Genomic DNA, 22,723 nt, shown 5'->3' with positions numbered 1-22,723 from the left:
CCTCTTCTTGTCACTGTGAACAAATTAATGTTCTTGGTCTGAATTCTGACCTCAAAAAGAAGAGACTCTCGTGTAGTCAAGAGTGGTCACCCCACTATCTCAGAATGCAATCTCAGAGGTCACCCCAGTATCTCAGAATGCAGTCTCATTTCGAAAGTAGGTTGTTGGGTACAAGTAGTGATGCTGAGGTCATACTGGAGTAGAAGGGGCCCCTAAGCAAACTAGACTGCGTTCTTATGAGCTGTCACACACTGGGCGTGCACATGTTCCCGCACGCATACACACACACACACACACACACACACACACACACACACACACAGAGAGAGAGAGAGAGAGAGAGAGAGAGAGAGAGAGAGAGAGAGAGAGAGATTCTAGAATATCATGTGGGACAGAGACAAATTAGAGCAATATGACTGCAAGCTAAGGGACACCTTGGCTTGTCACTGATGTACAATAAACCACTTGTGCCTAGGAGGGGCATCCATGCATCACAGGGAGAGCAAGACCCTGGGAGGCACCTTGATTTCACACTTTCAGCCTCCTGCTTTGAGGGACAGGATGTTTGTGTTGTAAATCACCCAGCTTGTATTGTTACAACAGCTCTAGGAGAGACAAGCTCAGAGTCACCTCAGGCCTGCTGACTGTCCTGTCGTGTGCTCAACAGAGACTGATGACAGCACCAGGAAGGGAAACTCTAGGGTCTTGACCTGCCCGACTATGTTTTATAGTAGCTGCTCAAGAAATCATAATTGGATACTGCCATCGTGAAGATTAGAAGAGAAATACCAGAGTTCACCAACTGCTCTAAAGGGATTGACATTCTGATGGAAGATTCCAGGGAGAAATAAAATACAACACCATCATGAGGGGAAAATGAATCTCAGCTCATATATTCTAGCCTGGCTGCTGGGTTCAGCCATGTCTCCCACCATGCTGTCCCCTCCTGGGTTCCATTTCCTACCCTCTCTCATTTTAGCTGCTCCCCAAACCAGTGTCGGCAGAGGCACACTTGCCAGGACTTCTGGGCAAGTGTCTTAAGATGTCAGATGTCGAGGACACCCCGCCTACGGCCATTATCTGCTGTCCTTGGTCCAAGTCTCCCCATTAGCTTCCTACCAGCTCACTCTTCCTGGTGGAGGAGGTACGGCTTGGAGGGTTTGAGGACCCATTTGTAGCACTAAGGGACTCTCTCAAGGAGACTGAAGAAGATACAGATGGGTCTGAAGTACGGTTTAGAGTTGCACACACCCATGCATGCCCACACGGGCGAGAGAGGAGGGGGAGAGGGAGAGAGAGAGAGAGAGAGAGAGAGAGAGAGAGAGAGAGAGAGAGAGGAAGAAGGAGGAGGAGGAGGAGGAAGAGGAGGAGGAAGAAGAAGAGGGGGAAGGAGGGAGGGAGGGAGGAACCCCTTATTGACATTCAGAGCATTTATCTGTCCCAGCTTTTAGCACATCTGACATCCCATAAAACCCACCTTTCCCAGGAAGCCTTATACCCAGGTGCGCACTTGCCTGGACTCAACTGGAACGGCTTCTGAGCCTGAGGGTCCTCTGGAAATGCTCCCAGATGGAGAGATATGGCAGAGTCAAGTGTTCACTAGACGTCCAGGTTGGGCTCATGGAAGAAGAGCAGCAGGTCGCCGCTGCTGTCCCGCCTTGATAAGCAGTCAGCCTCCTGAAGGGCAGCTGAGGTCAGTACACTGGCTGTGGATAGAACAGAGGAAAGGGTTCCTTGCTCTGACTTCGAGAAATTCACTGTTGACTGTCAGGGTGGAACAGACTTGGAGCCGCTGAGCAGGCTTGAGACAGACAGCTCTGCTTGCCTAAACAATTCCAGCCATCCCTTCTTCTTTTCTCACACACTCTGGACTCACCACACAGGGTGGCAACCTCATCTCTGCCCCAGAGTCTCAGCCTATGAAAACAAATAAGACCTTGGTTGTCAACAAGGTAGGCTGAGCTCTGACCTTTTCTCCCAGCATGAGACATAAGAAGGTTAGCAGGGGAGCTCCAGGCAACATTCACCTGGTTCCTTCTTCTGATGGATGTTGGCTGGTCTCATACATTAAGCACGGCTTCTGCAGCCACATTGTGACCAAGAGGCAGAAGCACAGGGGCAGAACAGGAGAAATCCGAAGCCACTGAGCCGACACTCCTGTTCACTTTCCTCAGCCTCCAGCAGTCTATGTAGTAACTATTGTCATTTAAATTCAGTGAGTTGAATTTTCTTTTGGGAACCCACAGCTGAGATTATCCAAGGTGATGTATATATACTCAGAAGTTCCTAAGATCCTATTCCAGGGTCACCAGCACATGGTTCTGATTGTAGCATCCACAGACTTTGATATCACATACTCTACTTTTCTTTCCTTCTGTATCAGGGTCTTTGGTCATTTCCCACTGGAACCCATTTTACCATACAATGGGACATGCTACAACATGTTCAAATTCTGTTATTTATGAAACATTTTGTACCTCCTCTGATACATTACATTTTTTCTGTGCTCCAGGGATTCATAAATGAAGTCTTGAAGATAGTAGGAAGATTATTCAGAAAAAAAAGTATATAACTATTTGACCAAATGAAAAAATAATCCAATGGTTCAAATATATTTCTATACTTTCTTGTTGATTTGCAGCACTATAATCAATAACACAGATAGGAAACAACCTCCATGTCCACTGACAGGGGAATAAAGTAGTTCTCTTTCTCTCTCTCTCTCTCTCTCTCTCTCGCTCTCTCTCGCTCTCTCTCGCTCTCTCTCTCTGGCTCTCTCTCTCACACACACACACATACACACACACATATACACACACACACATACACACACACACACACATACACACACACTCCTCTGGGACCTGCTGGTCATCCAGTCAAGCTGAATTAATGAACTTTGGGTTCAGTGAGAGACTTTGTCTCAAAAAATATGATGTAGAGCATCCGAGAAAGACACATGATGTTGACCTCTGACCTATACATATGCACACTCATACACATATGCACTTGTGCACTCAAAGACACATGCACTTGTAAACTCATACACACATGCACTTGTACACTCATACACACATACACTATGCACTCATACACACATGCACTTGTAAACTCATATACACATGTACTTGTAAACTCATACACACATATGTACTTGTGCACTCATACACATATGCACTTGTAAACTCATACACACATGCACTTGTAAAAATACACACATATGTACTTGTAAACTCATACACACATGCACTTGTACACTCATATGCACATGCACTTGTGCACTCATACACACACATGTACTTGTGCACTCATATACACATGTACTTGTACACTCATACACACATGCACTCGTACATTCATACATGCACTTGTATACTCATATACACATGCACTCGTACATTCATACATGCACTTGTGCATTCATATACACATGCACTTGTGCACCCATACATGTGCTTGTACACTCACACACTCATGCACTTGTATACTCAAACACATATGCACTATACACCAACATACACAGAGAAAGATAATATTGTTAGTCTCACTTTTGTGTAAGATATAGAATGCTAAACTTATAGAAAAAACTACAAGAGTGGTTGCCAATGTCTGGGGTGGGCACACACAGGGAAATGCTTGTCAAAGGGTGCAGGGCTGCACTTGGGAAGTGACTAAGCTCATGAACAGCACGGTCACTGGAGCAGCACACCTGGTGTGCAGAGAGAACAGGCTCTTACAGCTATTGTGTCCCTGGTCCTTGTCTTGTGGCTTCTCTGCTACCTGCTATGGGCTCACCTATATCCTGCTTGTTGGTTATACCTCAGCATCCAGGAGAAAGCCCGAGACAGACAGATGTTCCCACTGACAGACTAAACCTGCACATACTTCTGGCTTCTGCTTGCACCCCTGCACGGAACTGTGCCTACTGAGTTCACCAGGATCGTCCCACTGCTAGCCCAGCCGCTTGCCTGTCTTCAGAGCCAACAGCTACTCAACAGAAAAACCAGCACCAGCCTCCTCTCCTGACTCCCCATCATCCCTTATCCTCTGGAACGTGAGGAGGGGGCTTCATTCTGCCATACGCCCCCTGATAAGAGGCATGGCCTTGTCACATACTTAAGAGCAGAAGGACCAAGCCATCAGGGACAGAAACCTCCAAAGCCACGAGTCAAAATCAATTGTGTCTCTCCAGGCTGATTGCCCAAAGTATGTGTTACAGTAACAGGAAGCAAGAACGTGTCATTATTTCTAATGCTCTATAGCACAGTAGGACAATTATAGCGGATAAAAACTACCTTAGCATTTCAAAATAACGAGTAGAGAACATTTTGAATGCTACACACACAAAAATTTCAGGTATGTCTGTTGAGGTTTGAATTAGAAATGACTCCCTCCCATAGACTCATGTATTTGAACACTTGGTTCCCAGAAAGTGACACTGTTTCAAAAGGTTATGGAAACTTTTTGAGGTAGTCTGACTGGAGGAAGTAGATCACTGTGGGTGGGCTCTGAGGGTTTGTAGCATAGCCCCATTTCCTGGTTAGGTGTTGTTTAATTATTTGTGTGTAGGTTAGTTAGGTGTTGTTGTTGTTGTTGTTGGTGGTGGTGGTGGTGGTGGTGGTGGTGGTGGTGGTGGTGGTGGTGGTGGTGGTGGTGGTGATGGTGGTGTGTGTGTATGTGTGTGTGCATATCTATGTACATGAGTACAGTGGCTGACAAAGACCGAAGTGTATGTGTGTGTGTGTGTGTGCATGTGAGTGTGTGTGCATGTCTGTGTCTGTGTGTGTCTGTGCATGTGTGTGTATGTGTGTGTCTACATGTGTGTGAGTACAGGGGCTGACAAAAACCAAAGGTGCCCATTTTCTGGGGCTGGAGTTGTGGCTTTTGAGCTACCCACTGGGTTTCTGGGAACTGAGTTCAGGTCCTCTGAGAGAGCAGTAGTCATTCTTAACTGCTGAGCCATCGTTCCAATCCTTGCAATGATTGGTTTAAAATGTCAACTTACCACAATCAATCTATAATCGCCTGGGAGGAGAGCCTGAATGTGAGATTGCCTAAATCAGGCTGACTTGGGTGGGCATCTCTGTGACTTGATTGTTAATTATGTAGGAAGATCCAGTGCATTGTGGGATGTGCACCATCCTCTAGGCAAGGGGCACTGAACTGTGTAAGAGTAAGAAAGCTTGCTAAGTAGCAGAATGAAGAAAGCGTTTTTTTGAGACAAGGTCTCAATGACTTTGGCGCTCCCTGATTGGATAGACTGGCGGACTAATGTGGCCCCAGGATCCTCTCGCTCTCCCTGACCTCCCCCTCCTTCCCTAGTGCTGAGATTACCAGTCTGTACTGTCACAGGGTTCTAGAGAGCTGAGCTCAGGCCCTCAGTCTTCTGCAGTAAACACTTTCCCCACTGAGTCACCTCCGCACTCCCAAGAGAATGTTTTATAAGCAACGAGAAGGCTTTGTCACATTACAGTGGTTCACATTTGAGTAACCTGCTTCTCGTCAGCAACGAACATTCCAAAGGAGGATGGTGAAACCCCTCCACCATGTGAAGACCGTATCTGCCCAGAACAAGAGAAACAACGGCGTTAGCCAAGGACAAGAACAAGGGCTGCCATGGCAGCCCTCATTGGAGGAAAGTTTCCTAAATGTATTTCAGAGAGGAAGAGAGAAGACCTAAACGGAAGATCTGAGATTAAGAACAGAGAAAACGAGAAAGCTTTCTTCTGCGTGTCTTGAGGAAACAGCAGAAGTTGTTGTGAAGAGTGTTCATATCTCGCTGCACCTCTTACTGTCCAGGGAACTTGAGCTAAGTTATTCAACCTCTCAGAGTGTACATTTCTTCATTGTAAAAAATCCACACAAAGGGCTTTGTGATGAATAGGTAAACAAACACACATGAAATAGTCCCTGCCCACCTTCTGATGTGGAAAGCAAAGCCCTTTGAAAATGAATGAACAGACAAACAAGCAATGCGCGTCCCTCAGCAAGCACGCTAGCAGCCATTCATATTGTACGTGTCTGCTGCGGAGCTCAGGACCGACACCTTCCACTGCTTTAGGTTTGATCTGTGGATCTCTTGAACAGACATATTCACATTATCTTTGCTTAAGAAAATTTGCATCTGTACGTGTGCACACTGCAGGAATGCACCCAGAGTTCCCGTTTAACTCTTGTGTTTTAAAATAACTCATTGCCTCAGTTTTATGGGGTTATTAAATCTTTACTAGCCCACCCACAGTACAGCCCAGCCTCTTTTGTCCACTCCCTTCCCCCAGAGTTCTGCCTCCGACTAGAAGATTCAACTGCTACAACCCCATCTTGACGGAGACCACTCCCTTCTAGCACCCTGTCCACTGTTACCACCCCATTCACCACTACCACCACCCACCCCCATGACTCTCAGTTTCATCTAGAGCTAATTTTATTGTCCCCCGGAAAGGGACAATAAAACCCAGCACAGGCTTCTTAGTTCTCTGTCACTTGCCCTGCTGTCCCAAGATCAGGGCTCACACCCCGACAGTGGCATGTGATGCTCTCGTGTCCTTGGGCAAACCACTCAACATCTCTGATTGTCTCCTTATTATAAGTTAGACACGATAATTTGATCTTATTTGTAGAGCATTTTACAGCTCAGAGATTACATGTTTCCACTGCTGTAATTTCATTTGAAATGCTAAATGCATCGTCGAGTGTATCAGACCTCGTGTTAAAATCTGTGTTTTGATATAAAGACTGAAAAGTAGAGACTGGCAAGAGCAGCGTGAGAGGCAAATAGCATCAAGGGAAGAAAGTGTCACTCTTGTCATATACTCTGTCGTGGGAGTGGGCTCTGCAGCCCTTGCACTTGGACTTGAATTCTGATCTCCCCTTAGCTCTCTGTGTGTGGTGATTTGTGCTGTCAACCTGACAGATTCTAAAATCACATGGTTTACTGACCTCTAGGCATCCCTGTATGTGGCAATGGAGGAAGGGACAATTAGTTATCTTGCATGCATTTGTTAAAGGACTAAGACCCGCCCACCATGGGTAGTGACATTCCCTAGCAGGTATGCTGAGTCCAGTATTAAGTAGAGAAAGCAAACTGAGCGGTAGCAATCTTTGTTTGCTCTCTGCTCCCTGCCTATAGATGCAGGGTGACCGGCTGCTTCAAAGCCCAGCTGCCTTGCCTTCTTTGCCATGATGGATTATACCTTGGGCTCTATGGATAAAATCCCATAGGACCACAACAAACCCCTCCTTCCTTAAGCTGCTGTCACAGTGTTGTGTCACAGCAACATAATAGCAACTGGATCACTGCGTGAGCTTAAGAAAGTGGCCAGGCTGCTCTGGCTTTAGTTTACCCTGCATAGTACAGAGCTTTGCATGTGGTAAGCACCAAGTGAACAGGACAGACTGGAATCTACATCCGGTCAGGTGCATGGGTTGTATAACCATCCATATGTACTCCCTTGGAACCCCTCTTTTATCCTGAATGGTGGCCTCCACCCTCCACAACCCTCAGCAAATATTTACTAAAGGAGGGCAAGATTGCTGGCTGTCAGGACACACCACAACTCATTGCTACAGCCTCAGTGTTTTAATTTTTAATTTTTCACTCTGCAAAGTTCCCTCTCTGTCTCACCAGGGTCTCAGCTGTAGTGGATGGAACCCAGGATCCAAAGAGCCTGAACCTCTTCCTCCTGAGAGTCCTCACTGACAAGCTCACAGTTCTGGACTACGAGGCAATAACTGAACCTCACTGTTCATGCTGGACCATGCAGGTCACTGTAGGGACAAAAGCCATGGAGGACTGAGCCAGCATTGACTGGTTTGTCATATGACACAGATCAGGACTGTGGCCCAACACAGAGTTGGAACTATACATAATTCTTATTTTAAACACTTGCAAGATGCATAGTGGTACATTGCCATAATCCCAGCACCTGGAGACTGGGAGCCCTGAGGCAGGGGGATTTCAAATTCTAGAGGAGCAAGACCCAATGCAAAACAAAACCTTAACTAGCTGGCTAACTAACAGGTTTTAGCTTGGTTAAAGACTTTCACTTTGTCAACTCCTAACTACATCTTTCCAGCCTCCCTCAAAGACATGAAGGGTCGCTATTGTATAACTGAGGTTCCTGCAACCCGAGAGTGAGGAAGTCAAACTATAGCGAGGTCTTCTTGCCGTGGGCACGGTTCCTCTGCCGAGCTCTGGGATAGACGGGCCCACCTGCCTGCTTCCGTTGTCTGTAGGCCCAAGTCCTGAAGCAACGGCATCAAAACACTCGTCACATTGCTTTATGCAATGAGATTGGGGACCAAGCAAGAAACATGGCTTAAAGCTCAGTTTGTGTCAAGTCCAAGAAATCAGAGCTCTCCCTCAGGAGCCTGGTTAAGGGATTCTGGAGTCTTGTGGAGTTTATTGGCCGAGCATTGTCACCCATGCAGTGAGCAGTGTGTCCTCTAGCAAGGGCATATCAGTCAGCTGTAGACATCACTATGTTCACAATGCCACACTCTTTTTACGGCCTCTCTGGGACAGGCCAATCCTAGTGGTTCCATGGGCTGCAGACAGAGCTGCAGTAGGTGGCTACATGAACCGAGGGTATGTACAAGTGAGGCTGGGGCAGAAGGAGTTAACTGACCCCACTTATAGACCTAAGCCAGGGCTAAGGTGTGAACAGCTGCCTTTGGCCCTGTACCGCAACTATATCACTAGAGACAAGCTGAAGGGAGTCAGTGGAGAGCCTCTTCAAAGGATGACTTGTGGGCACCCATTTTCCTGTAGGGATCCTGAATTGTGGATGGTCCCACTAGGACTGAACATAGGAAAGCAGAGCTGTTAAAGCTTAATGTCCTGAGGCTTGCTGTGTTCATTGGTGAAGTAGGGACTCCAGGACAAGGCTAACATGACACTGAAGAAGGGAGGCTAGGACATGGCTTGGCTTGTCCTGATGCTAGGACATGACCTTGTCCTGGGTGTAGAAATGTGAAGGTCCCCTGGGTATCTGGCTACTTCACCTGAGACTTAAGTTGCATCTGCAAAGTCAGAACCCTGGGGCTTAGCCCAACCAAGGTTGAACCCCTACAGTGTAAGTGCTGGGGGGCACAGCAGAGGTCGTGTGGCCTGTGGAGAGGTCATGACGGGCAGCAGGAAGTGACACATGGCAGAAGATGGAAAGCCTTGAAAGAGCCAGCTCAGAAAACAGGAAATAGAGTTAGGATTGTCTGGAGCCGGGACACTCGGGGAATAAATACCTTTTCCCTCAGCAAATGCAGACTCAACCTACAGTAAGATGGGTAGAGGTGACAGAAAAGCCACCTGGCCACATCTGAGAACAGAAAGAGGGACAGTGTACCAGTCTCTGCCTACAGGGAAGTGATTCTCCAGAGGCCTGGAGGGGACCATGGTCAAAGAGGAGTTTACACTTGAATAATAAGCATGTGATTAGTGGAAAAGCTTAATTCAGTAGTTTGGTAAATTCTATTAGCAGCTTATCTTTGGCGTATAATTAAGCTATTTTTAAGCAAATCCTTTTGGCTCAAGGCTCCAGTGACGAATCTTAATGGAACACGGTTCACATGAAATATACCCCAGTCCATCATATGGTAGAATATTTTGGGTGGTTGCTAATATGCCCAGGAAAACAGTTGGGTTGGTTTTACATAATTACATCCTGGGCTAGACCAAAGAAGGGGACTGGAGAGACCAGAATGAGTCCTGGCCCTGAGGCCATCTTGTTGAGTGGAAAGCCGAGATACCACGTCAGAGAGGGATACCACCCCCACCCACCCCCCCAGAACTGAGATACAAAAACCCAGACAAAACCCAAATCACAGCCAAAGATGTGACAACTCTGGATGGTGTCGGGCAGAGCTGGAGTGAGCTCTTCTCTGTGGGTCTGTGGGGAAGGTGGTGTCAGTTAGTGAGGACACCGCACTGGAGGCCTCAAGTGCCACAGTCTTCTGGCAGATGCGAAATCTCTGCCCTCCCCTTTTCCTTCCCCCCTCTCCTTTCCTTCTACCCTTCCCTCCCTCTGCCCCCCAGACCCTCCACATGTTGATGTTTAGCTCAGACTGGCTGTAAACTGAAGACCCTTGTGAGTACTTGAATTCTCTTTACTGAGGATAATCATCTCCTGGAAGACTTCAAATCCAAAAAGCCACCCTAGTCCACTCCGTGCCACAGAAAGATGCAGCGCTCTGTAAGGATCAGTCGACCCTTCCCCATTCCAGGTAGGCTTCCCCCATTCAGATGGCTCCGCCCACAGGAATTAAACTCCTGAGAACCTCAGGCCACCCACCTCATTCCTGCCCTGTGTGCCTCTAGGTCAGGAAGCCTCATCTTGGGAAGAAGGCCTCTGACCCTTCCATCCTGCCAGACTACGAAAAGGCTGGCTTTAACACACCATCACAGGGAGCATGTGTTCAATGCCCTGCAAACCTGACACTTTCATACCTCCAGAAGGATATAAAACAGTCATGGCCATAGGGACAGCCAGGGGCTGTCTTTGATGGAAATGCTGCAAAACTTGGCCTTCAGTGTTCTAGAAAGTCTTCACTCCAGGGCTCCTCCCTATTCTTCTACTGCTCCTTCCAGAATCTTCGACCATTACATTAAAGGTCCCCAGCTCAATGAGGAGCTCTGCTGGAAACCTGCCAGAGCAAGTTGTGGGCATGGTCCCCTCCAGGAGAAAACACTCTTGTGTCTACCAGAACTCCTTGCCTGCTGACCCCAGCACTACTCATGAAGTTCTGCACCATACATGGGTTACTCCTTGGTTACCTTCCACTTTCCCTCTGCCAGAGGCTGTTCACCCTTCTGGGTACAGCGTGCACACCTCACCTCCTTATAAAACTTCAGGGTATTGCTGCACTCACTTGCCTATAAACAGTAATCTCCCTGGCTGGGCTCTGAGTTGTGTCTCCCTTGGATTCCTATGCTGAATCCACCAGGCATTAATAAAGCACAGAGGCTAGTGAGGTGGCTACTTTGCCCCTGCTTCCTGCAGAACCTAAGAACGATGCTGGCACCAAGAAGACCCGGCAAGGGACAGAGTGCCCCCAGACAATGGGGCTCAGCAACAAACCTTAAGACAGGCAAAATATAGGGAACCTTGTCCTCTATGGCTCTCATCCTTGTGATGAACACCGGAGACAACAGGCAGGAGACCTTCCTTGTTTCATTGAAGAGGATGAAGCTTAGTTCATGAAGGCCAGTGCTGAGGACACATGGCTGGTTAGAATCAGTACTGGGTCTACGTTAAGCATTCCGAGAAGGCAGATAAAGAAACTGTTAGGGAAATGGCCTTGGAGCTGAGCTGCCTGGGTTCAAATCCCAGCTCAGTCCCTTACTAGCTGTGTGACCTTGGGAAAGTTATTCCACCTCTCTGTGTCCCAGCCCCTTCTTGTGTAAGGTGGGGGAGGGCCAATAACCACAATATCCAACTCACAGGCTTTCTTAAGTGTTCCCACAAAGCTCCCGCACTCATGTGGGAGCATTTTTGGGCCACCAACCTCCAGGTGTGGAACAAAATGGGTTCCCTCCCCTCACCTGCACCTACAGAGCTTCCCTTCTCTAGGCTACTTGATACAGGCAGTGTGGTACAGCTCCATCCGTAGACCAGGAGAACACTGGCTGGATCTGGGTCCACCCAGGTCTCTGCACCATGTAATCTCTAAAGTAAATAAGGTGAAAATAAACCAATCTTGCAGGTAATAGGAGATTTTCCTCTTGCTTGCACTGGTAATTGAGCCATTGCAGCCTCTCTCTTACTTTCTGGTGCTCCAGAGAGTTAAAAGGGGAATGAGGCTGTCAGCCTGGTCAGAACCACAAACTCAGCTTCTTGGAGGGAAGGTTCCCCACTGGATGCCAAGTGGGTCCTGGTGCACCTGCAGCTCCTGTGTCCAACCTCGCCCACCTCTCTTCTCTGGCTAACTCTGCCAAGGCACAGAAATCACAGATCCAAGAGGGAACTAGGAGCGTCTGGTTACTGAGCCCGCCCCGTCTCACTGCTGTATGAAGTGCCATTTCCACAGTGGTGAGTTAGATAGGCAGTGGACTGTTACCCTCAGGATTTCAAATGCTGAGATTTAATCCCCATCGAGAGATAAAAAGAGGACAGACTCAACCCCATACACACACTCTGGGCTGGTGCTGGGACAAAACCCAGGGCCTGCTTTGTGTATGATAGGCAAAGACTCCTCACTGAACTCTATGCCCAACCTTTGTCTGTCTGTTTTGAGATGGGGTCGCACTGTGTAACTTATGTTTATCTTGAACTTTCTAGGTGGCCCAGGCTAACCTCAAATTCAAGATTCCCCCTGCCTCAGTCTCCTGAGTACTTGAGATGACAGGGATGTACGGCTATGCATAGCAAGAAGGTGGGATCTTGAGCCAAGTCTGGTGTTAGAAGTAGGACCATCAGAAAGTGCCTCGGTTTAGATAAGGTTTAGTGTAGGTCTCACAGGGTCCCCTAGTGGCTTTATAAGAGGAAGAGAGACACGCAGTTCCCTGTCTCTTGCTACATGATGTCCTGTCCCGCTCATAGTTCAGTAGTCACCATCAAGCAGATTTGATTTGGAATTACCTACAGGAGATAAAGTTTTGGCTGTTTCCAAAGGATTTTACCTGAGGAAGGAAGACCCACCCTGAAAGTAGGCAGCATGGCTCCATGGACTGGGGTTGTAGACTGAATACAAAGGAGAGCCAGTGGTTACCAGCATTCATCTCTCTCTGCTTCCTGGCTATAGATGCAGTGTGACCAGCTGCCTCTACTCCTGCCACCATAGCTAGATCTATTCTTGCTACAATGCTTTCTCTGCCACGATGGACTTTATCCCCAAACTGGGGGCAAAAACAATCCCTTCCCTCCTCAGAGGGCTTCTGTCAGGTGATTTGAACCAGTGGGGCCTGCAGACCTGGACCTGAGACTCCAGAGTGATGATCCAGAATGCGTCTATCTTCTTTCAGACTCACACAGTCCTGTGTTCTGTTACTACCAGAAATGAATTGGTATATCCTCCATTCCACAGGCTCTCGGGCCTGGCTTCCTTCTCTGTTTTCTCAGGTAACCCACCTTTTGGAGTGACCTTCGGCCCAGATATATGACAACAGAACCCCTGGACATTGGAACTTGCTTCTACTTTTCAGAATCTTCTAGAAACGTGTGAGTGTGGTAGAGAGTCCTGGAATCTGGCTCCGCCCACCCTGAGCCTACTGCCACTGTAGAGCCCTCCCTCAGTCACCTGTCCAGGATGTGTCAACAGCCAGCAGGAGAAGAAAGTGTCCTGCTGGCATTCTGAGGAAGCCAGAGCAGGGTGCCAAAATAAACTGACATAGGGAACACGTTTTCTGCAGAGAAACCTGGCACAAAAAAAAACCCCTATGTTACGCAAGCTGGAGGACACACACACACACATACACACACACACACACACACACACACACACACACACACACACACACACACACAGAGCTTTGCACAGGCAGGAAAGGGCCTGCAGGACCACTTCCTAATGTCAGCCTTCAAGAGACACCAGTATATCTACCTCAACCCCCAGTACCCTAGTCTGACAGGGCGCAGCACTAACCAGGCCACAGCAGAGTAGGCTGACGGCCAAGAGCAACTGTTTTGCACAAAGTGTGCAGCTGGCTGGGCGTGAGGCCCACCATGTTCTTCCTCCTGTGGCCACAGGTGAAGTCACATGAAAGGAGCCGTGGAGAGTAGCTGAGAAGGGGAGACAAAGCCTGGGAGGTGACTCTGAAGTCCCAGCAGGGACCAGAGATGCTTATGACACAGACTCTGAAACAGCCAATTTGTCTGGGTTTGAATCCTGCCTCCACCATTGCTTTTCAAAGGGAGCAGAGCAAAGAAAGACCATGTGGACAGGGTGGTTCGCCTCCCTCCTCCTCAGTTAACTTTTCTGCCAAATGGGAAGGTGGTTTTACTAGATGAGGTAGAAAGAAACTCCTGCCAACAAAACAACCAGAAAGTGCCTAGGACACACAGCCATGTCCTGGTGTGGTTGTCAGGGGACACACCATCACTCCCTGGCTCGGTTGTCATGGGATACACACCATCACTCCCTGACTAGGTTGTCATGAGGACACACCATCACTCCCTGACTCGGTTGTCATGGGACACACACCATCACTCCCTGGCTCGGTTGTCATGGGACACACACCATCACTCCCTGGCTCGGTTGTCATGAAGACATACCATCACTCCCTGACTCGGTTGTCATGGGATACACACCATCACTCCCTGGCTCGGTTGTCATGGGACACACACCATCACTCCCTGGCTCGGTTGTCATGGGATACACACCATCACTCCCTGGCTCGCTTGTCATGAGGACACACCATCACTCCCTGGCTCGGTTGTCATGGGATACACCATCACTCCCTGGCTCGGTTGTCATGGGATACACACCATCACTCCCTGGCTCAGTTGTCATGTCAAGAAAACCACCAGCACAGCAGGATTCACTTTTCTCCCAGTGTTCTGTCACTCTCAAAGTCCTCTTGCCCTGGTACTAATCATGTCAACCTGGCTCTCTGTTGCTTCCTGATTGATAGGGATCTAATATGTACATCATCAAAGGTGGCTCTGCCCAGGCCAGCAGCTGCCCATGTCATGAGCTTGTTACTCTTGCCTGTTTTCTCCACACTTGGTCTTTCCTCCCTCAGCTCCCACAGCTACTTCTTTTGTTTGTTTGTTTGTTTGTTTGTTTGTTTGTTTCTTTTTCGGAGCTGGGGACCGAACCCAGGGCCTTGCGCTCGCTAGGCAAGCGCTCTACCCCTGAGCTAAATCCCCAACCCCCACAGCTACTTCTTTTGGGCCTCATCTCTGCCTGTGCTGTGGGGCTCTGTAAGTTCATGCACAAATGTTGTCTTTACCTGAGGCTTCCTTATCTTGCACACTCCAATAGGCCGAGGTTCTAGCTTTCTCAGTAAACTGTGCCTTGACAATTTTTCTTAGAAAAAGCAAGACCAGCTTTTTCAAGAGGTCAAAGAAGTGATGTGAACACTGGAAGGACAATGTATGCTGGTGTGTATGTGTGTGTGTGTGTGTGTGTGTGTGTGTGTGCTGTATATGGTGTGTGTAAATATGGTATATGTTTATGTGATATATGTATATGTATGGTGTGGTGGAGGGCATGTGTATGTATGTGACATGTATTTGTGGGTTATATGTGTATGTATGTGGTGCGTGTGTGTGTATGTGGTATGTGTGTATGGTGTGTGTATGTGGTATGAGTTTGTGGGGTGTATGTATGTATGTGGTGTGTATGTGGTATGTGTTTTTGTGGTGTATGTATGTGTATTGTGTGGTGCGGGTGGGGAGGTGGTATGTGTATGACGTGTTTGTGGGGTATATGTATGTTGTGGTGTGTATACAGTGTGTTTGTGCTATGTGATTTTGTGGTATATGTAAGTATATAATGTGATGTTGTGTGTGTGGGATGGGAGTGTGTGGTATATGTGTAATATGTATTTGGGGTGTGTGTGTGTGTGTGTGTGTGTGTGTGTGTGTGTGTTGTTTGTAAACTGATAAAAAGAGAACATGCTGGAAATGGTCTGCCTGGTGCTGGAGGCTGTTTATACACTACCCCAGGGCTGTGAGGCGGCATGTCTGCAGGCTGCTCTCTAACTCACTTGTCTCTGTGTGGAGGAGGAGAAGGCAAAACCTGAGCATTGCAAACCTCGGGGTCTAGACCCATTTCTGTCAGTCACTGACAACTGACCGAAGACGATGATTTTCTAAATTTATAGTGCCCCCATCTGTCCTTCCAACACCCAATGCTATAACCCTGTGACTACTCTGCACCACTCACAGCAACTCACGGTATTCTGCAACTATTATACTTAGCCCTTTCATGGGGAGACATTGGAGGGAACCGGGATCTGGGAAAGTTTGATAAATAGAAATAGTTCTTCCCCTAGGAATCCCATGTGCATTGTAGTCACTCTGGATGGCAGGAAGGCAAGGGGTACTGGGAACCCAGAGACTAGGGTTGCTGGAGACTGGAGACTGCCTGACACCCTCACACCCTGCCAAGGTTCTCCCAGCCTCCTGGGCAGTGTCCCAGCAGCCTGTAGGTTCAAGCTTCCTCCCAACAGCGAGCTAAGCAAGTGTCACAAGGGTCCACCAAGTTCCTGTCCTAAAGCTGGGCCTGCCACAGGCTGAGGTAACAAATCTATTCCTCCTCCTCCTCCTCCTCTTCCTCTTCTTCCTCTTCTTCCTCTTCTTCCTCCTCCTCCTCCCCTTCCTCCTCTTCCTCTTCCTCCTCTTCCTCCTCCTCCTCTTCCTCCTCCTCCTCCCCCCTTCTTCCTCTCCTTTGCTCCCCCTCCCTACATTTAAGCACTCCACAGCATGAGTATGGACAGAAGACAAATTTCAGGAGCCAGCTCTCTCCTTCCACCATGTGGATTCCAGGGATGGAGTTCAGGCCACCAGGCACAGCAGCAAGTTCCTTCACCTATCCGACTACCCCACAAGCTCCTCCCTCCCCTTAAGACCTGACACTTGGTTACTGACTTACATAGTTACTGGAGCGGGTCTTCCTGTGGTCTCAGATCCCTGTCCCCCATGTATTCGCTGTGTGAAAAACCACTTAACCTTTCTGACTCTAGATTCTTCCTCTACAGTATGGGGTCAATAATGATCTCAGGGGAATTATTGTTGTGATAATTAACACAGAATCCACACTGTAACTTTCACCCACCCACCTATCCCCCTCTTTGCACAACATTTCTGGTGTCACCCATCACTCTGCATTCCAACCAGCCCGGCTCAAGCCCACAGGGTCACAATCCCAGCTCTCTTGCAGCCTTGAGCAACAGTGCCTTCCATCTCTGCCACAGATGCCATGTGCTTCTGAGCCCCATTCCAACAGAAGCCATCATGGCACCCCCAGGACTAATCCCAGGACTTCCTGGTCAAACACTCAAGGCCCTCTCGCCCTCTGCCTCAGCCAACGCTCCTTAGTGTATTGAGCTTGCCGTTACACCTCCTGATTCCTCAGCACAACCTTCAAGAGATGTTGCTTCCAGAGCTTAGCACCCACACTTAGCTTCTTCCTCAAGATCTGGACTAAAGGCCACATGCCAGCCACCCTCCTTCCAGAAGGAACAGCACCACCTCCTCCAGACTCCCTGTACATCCATGGTGTAATATTACTGAGAGGCCAAGGGAGCGCAGAGGTCACACCTGGTTTTCCAACAAAAAATTATAGGGTAGCATTCATTATCCACGAGGATATGCACGGTCATTCCACTTGAAGAGGGCCATGAACAGGGCCCCTCAAACTGAACTCTCACTTCGTATGGACAAACTGTCCTGGCTGCACACCCCCTATGCCTGATCACTGATAACACTACTTCTTGTGTACCAGCTTCTTCCAGAGACTCACCACCTTATGTGATGTGCCAGTCAGGTTCTTCCTCTTGACCTGTCACCTCTGTAAACATCCACTCATTGACACATTCTGCCTTCTGAAGTCAAAGGCTAATGTTGTAGGGGTCCCTGCTTTCCTTCACAGAGGCAAACAGCACAGGGTCCCCCTAGGGATTATGTGGTTAGTGGAAAGACCTGTCGATTGTGAGACTCTCCCGAACTCAAGGGTAGACGTCACTGTGCTCTGGCACATATGTATGGGCTTACACACACACACACACACACACACACACACACACACACACACACACATCTGGGGCAGATATCACTGAGTCATACAGTCAGATCACAGCACTAATGGGGATCAGGATGAAGCTAAGCCCCAGGAACCCTCCACCCCTATTTCTCCCTCTGTTCTGGGAAGTTTTCAGTGTGGGTGTGTGTTTTAATCATCTCTCTGAGTTTGTTTCCATGTGAGGTAGCAGTCTTAACCCCTGTTCTGGCCCACGTGCCAGCGGCTCCCAGCAGCTCCCCCTGCCAGCCAGCAGTGTGAATTTCTAGTCACTTCACTGTAAGCCTTAGTTTCCTCGGTAAAACAGAATCTGTGTGCGTGGGTCCGAGGGCGTGGGAGATCTTTCTAAACCCTGGTGCTCCTGAGCTTTTATAGTCCCACTTAGAGTGCAGGCAGAGGGTCTAACCAGGCCCCCTGGGGAAGCCAAGGCTGAGATGCTTGTCCCTGGGTACATGCAGCCCAGGCCAGCCTGTCCCTTAAGCCTCATGTGTTTTGCCGCTCTGCAGGAAGTGCTGTCTCTGTTGCCCAGCACAGGGTTTGGGCGAAGCCTCCCAAGACCTTCCTCCGATTACCTGGTGGGAGGTCCAGTGCAGCGAGTTGTCCCCCTTCCTTCTGGCTCGCAGCTGTCAGGAATTCGCCCGCCAGCCGGATCTGTTCCACTGTCCCCGCCTCCGGCTGCACCGCTGGTCCAGCCCCAGCAGCGCCCCCCTGCGAGCACTCCAGGATTTACATCCTACCGTGGGGTCCCAGCCTAGACAAGCAACTTGTGACTGCCTGCAGTCTGGGTGGCAAGGGCGGGGCCGCTGACTGTAGAGCCCAAGACTTCCTGTGCCCTCCCTCCCTTTGGTGGTCCTTAGAGGACCCTTACTCAGTGAGCCAAGGGATTCTGTCTGCAAAGCCTCTCGTTGCACTAAAAGCCAGGCATCAGTCTGAGTTTTGTGGACCCTCTGGAGTGAGCTCATTCACCCTGAAAAACCGGCTCCAACTGCTCTCTTTGCATTTAGAAAGAAACCAAGGGGATTTTGTTCTTGATGCTTGTCTGACCTTTTTTACGTATTCTACAGTGGGCAGGAATGCTTGTATAATTGAAGCCCGTGCAACACGTGCTTTTAAATAAAGCACTCAATAACTGTTCAAAGGCTTCCGTGCTAAAGGATAGCCCTTCAGACTAGTCCACTGCTCTCTACCAAGCTATGCACTCATCTTCCAGTCTCCCCACTTGACCCTCAAACACACAGCTCAGCACTAAGCAGCTACCTGTTGCAAACACCAGGCTTTTTCTGGCTCCTAAGACCTCTGTTTTTACCCAGAATCCCCCTTTCTAAATCTCTTCCTGTGGGAAACCTACCCTTCCAGGTTTCCTGAAACGTCAGGTTAGAGACCCTCCTCCAAACACTGCCCCTCCGCAGAAGGCCTGTCCTCCTTGGGCAAGTTTATATATTAGCCTCACACACAGAAACACTGTCTAAACCCAGGTCACAAATGACAGACATCCACACTCATTGATACAAATGACCACAATGTATCCTTTCTGCTTGCAGCCAGCCAGTGGCTAGCTCACCATCCCATCCCATCCCAGGCGTCTCAGAAGGGGTCAATACCCTCTCACTTCTTCCCTCAGTTTCTCCTGCTCTGTGCCCTGGTTTTCCCTTCCATGTCCTGGAGAATGCTTGCTCGTGTCTGCCCTCAGTGTTGGAATGGAACAAGATGGCGCATAAGCTTGAGACCTGGTCAGCTAGGTAGCAAACGTGGGTCTCCATATTGTGTCAGATGGACCGCTCACCTTTCTCAAATGGCTATACTAAGAGAGGAGGCCCTTTCATCCCCACAGCCTAAGACAAGAAGGGACTGCAAGAACTCGTCTGATGCAAAGCCATCTACGTCCATTTTACAGAGGAGAAAACCGAGGCCAGAGACATCTAAGGTCATGACCATAGTCATTCTTGTTATTAATGTCTCTTCCTTCTTAGGCTTGGGCTGGCTTCCATGTCAACAACCACCCCATGGGATGGCAATCGCATGCCCCTCACAGCTTCGTGAGCTATTAATCAGTTAACTGGTTAAGACATTAGCAGTCAAGAGCCCAGAGAAGGAAACTCCGTCCATCTTGGCAGCTACAGTCTTGGCAAGCTACTGAAGCTCTTGTCAGTGGATGGCTAAGGATTCTTGTGACACAGAAGTTCTAACTCTAGACCTAAGGTTCAGGAAACATCACAGAAGGGGGTGGGTGAGAACCAGAGGACCAGAGTGTCTGCTGCAAGATCGAGTCTTCTATATATGACAGGAATCTGCAGCCATGCCAACTTAACAGTATGGTCACCCTAACAGGACTGCACAATGACATCAACTGACATCCCAACATGGGAGTGGGAAACCTCACAGGGCCCCACCCTTAGACAGAGAACTACAGGCAACCGATGGCTGTGGAGATAGGGAGAGGAGTCTTCTTCAAGGACAAGCGACCTGCTTGGTTATCCAACACCAAGTGGTCAGCCCTGAACACATGAACATGTAAACAGCAGTTACTGAACACAGCAGACCGTATTTACATGCACATCTGTGGGTGTGTGCACGTATACAACATCAAAGAAGAGGAGGTCATCGCATTGGAAGGGGCTTTGGGGGTCATGAGAAGAGCTGGGGGAGGAAGAGAGTGGGGCGGACATGATGTAAATGTAGTCCTCCTGTATGAAATTCTAAAAGTAACATCAAACTAAACGTTAAAGAGGGATGTTTTGACAATGCCCGCAAACGTGTCTTGTAGGAGGAGTTAGAATGGAAGCTACCACATTAGACAATGCCAAGTTCTCCTTTCTTACTGATGCCTGTGGTCATGGTCAGCCATCACCTCTCTCAGGTGGAGTAACAGGCCAAGATTGACTGTGATCGGTTGATGCCATCTAGGATTAGAAGAGCGTATTCATTTTTCTTTGCCAATTAAGAGGTGACATAACCCAGCCTTGAATGAAAAAAAGGTACGAATCCCTGCTTCCTCAGTCTCCATAACTATGTGGCCTTCGTGATCCAAGGCTGACTAACCTCGACCTTCTCTATTCCTAACTGGGCATGTTTATGTGTCAGCTGCCATTCGAACTCCTCCTAAAAGACTCTTGGGGATTCCAGCTGAACCATCACACAACACCCAACACCAGGGAAATTGGCATCCCTCCTTGGGGTTTTTAGTCTCATCACTAAGAGAATGAGAACAGTTTATAGCCAAACAGTAATAGAAAAACTCCAGGGAAGGTAAACTGTAAACGTTGCAGCTGCCCGGAAGAAGAAAATGGAGGTCAGTCACCTAGGCAACCCATTGCAGGGAGGGAAACTTTAAAAGAAAAAAAAGAGCAAGGAGGCTCAAAGTCTCCTCAGACTTTGCCAGCATCTGAATGAAAAACACAAAAGAAAAGGAAAAGGAAATCATTACCCCTTTCCGAGTTGGGCTCAGAAACCCAGGCCGACCCAGCTAAATGAACTTCAAGCTGACTTAGCTGGTAGGGGCTGTACTGAGGGCTGGGAATTCTGGGAAGGGAAAATACATTATCTTATGGTGAACCCACCTTCCTAGGGGTGGTCTCCTAGCCAGGTCTCTGACTTGTCCCATTGCATTAGCCTTTAAGGGAGGAGGCAGGGATGGGTCTCCACCTGGAAGTAGATTACATTCTTTATGTAGAATAGGAAACTTCCCTCGAAGGGGCTGATTTTCTCACCCAATCCCACGTGCTCCTGTCTCGACATAACTCTGCTTCCTGTCCCTATGAGTCTGTGTCTAATGACAGTTTGTAGGACAGAAAAATGGCTGTCATGGTCCATCCCCACACATAGACACTTCAAGACAAAACACTGTGCCTTCAAGGAGATGTCTCCAATCGGCAGACACCATTCCCTTCTAGAACTGCCCAGGGCCAGCACAGGATGATCGGAGGTCAGCCAATGCACTGGACACTCTTACTCTTCCCATAGCAGAGATGGAATGAAGATGGCTCTTCTGTGTATAAATAGGGGAAACTGAGGCACAGCATGCTGACCCTGGGCTACATGTCCAGCCTGGAAGGAAAGAAAGATGAGAATCCCTGATTCTTCCGTGGCTATGTGGCCTTCATGATCCAAGGCCGACTAACTTCAACCTTCTTTATTCTTCACTGAGCATCTAATAGGTGACAAATAAGACCTAGGCAAGGCCAGCTTTATTGAAGTGTGACCTATGAACTCATACATAGCGCCTGAAATTAGAAGGACTTGATGCTTGATTTAATTTTCTGCCATCACATTCTTGGACAATATTAATAATGTTTTGAACAGAGTCCTGATTCTTATTGTATATTGGAAGACAGTTAGTTTTGGATGTGGCCTTCTCCTTAGGAATACTCAGCATTGGAGGAAGTCTGCCCCAGGGCTGAACAGTTCAGTGCAGTATGGCAGTGGCTATAGAGGGGCAGGGAGGTATGGCAAAAGGAGAGGGGCTCGGTCAAATGAAGCTTATCCAGGCAGCGAGCTCCAGCTATGTAACCTTCCCAGCTGCTAGCCACATGTACTGGTTCTTCGTTAGGACAGCTTTGGTTTGGGGGAAACTATAGCCTTAAATGGTGGCCACAATCCAACGGCCTGGCAGCCACTGCCAGGTCTTGAATATAATAGAAATATTCAGAAAACACATACTCACGAAGCTCTACTCGTTCCTTCTGTCTCTTACCCAGAATTCCTTGCTCACTCAAACTCCTGTTGGCCTTTAGTTGCCTCCGCCTGCCCAGACGCAGCCAACTTCAGAGAAAGGACAGAGGCAGTCACCCGTGCTGAAAAGCCAGCGACAGACATCAGTGGGCTATTCATGCAAAGGACACGAGTGTTTGGTGAGCGGATCTACATCCTGCTGGCCTGCACGCATGACATCTAGAAGGCATTTGAGTTCTGACAGTTGAGTGAGCGCAGACGGGCAAATGCATATGGCAAGTCCGGGAAGTCTGAAGATCATCGGCTAAGAATAAAGGCTGGTTGAGTGTGGTTTGCCTTCGCTCTTTTTTAGTGGGGAACTGGAAGATGAGACTCAGAG

General features: G+C 48.6%; 1 protein-coding gene across 2 annotated transcripts in view; it reads right to left on the bottom strand.

The window, feature by feature from the left end:
- Positions 1-18,329, bottom strand: part of Cracr2a (calcium release activated channel regulator 2A) — a 113,963-nt gene extending 95,634 nt beyond the window's left edge. For both annotated transcript variants that reach the window (NM_001431846.1, NM_001431848.1), the window contains 2 exon segments: positions 1,515-1,706; positions 18,249-18,329. The gene's annotated coding sequence lies outside the window, so the exon portion shown is untranslated.
- Positions 18,330-22,723: the final 4,394 nt, after the last annotated feature.

The sequence above is a fragment of the Rattus norvegicus genome, chromosome 4 (assembly GCF_021556685.1).
Source record: "Rattus norvegicus strain SHRSP/BbbUtx chromosome 4, alternate assembly SHRSP_T2T, whole genome shotgun sequence".
Lineage (NCBI taxonomy): Eukaryota > Metazoa > Chordata > Mammalia > Rodentia > Muridae > Rattus > Rattus norvegicus.
The sequence above is the reverse complement of the archived record's forward strand: the minus strand, read 5'-3'. Positions and strand labels throughout refer to the sequence as shown.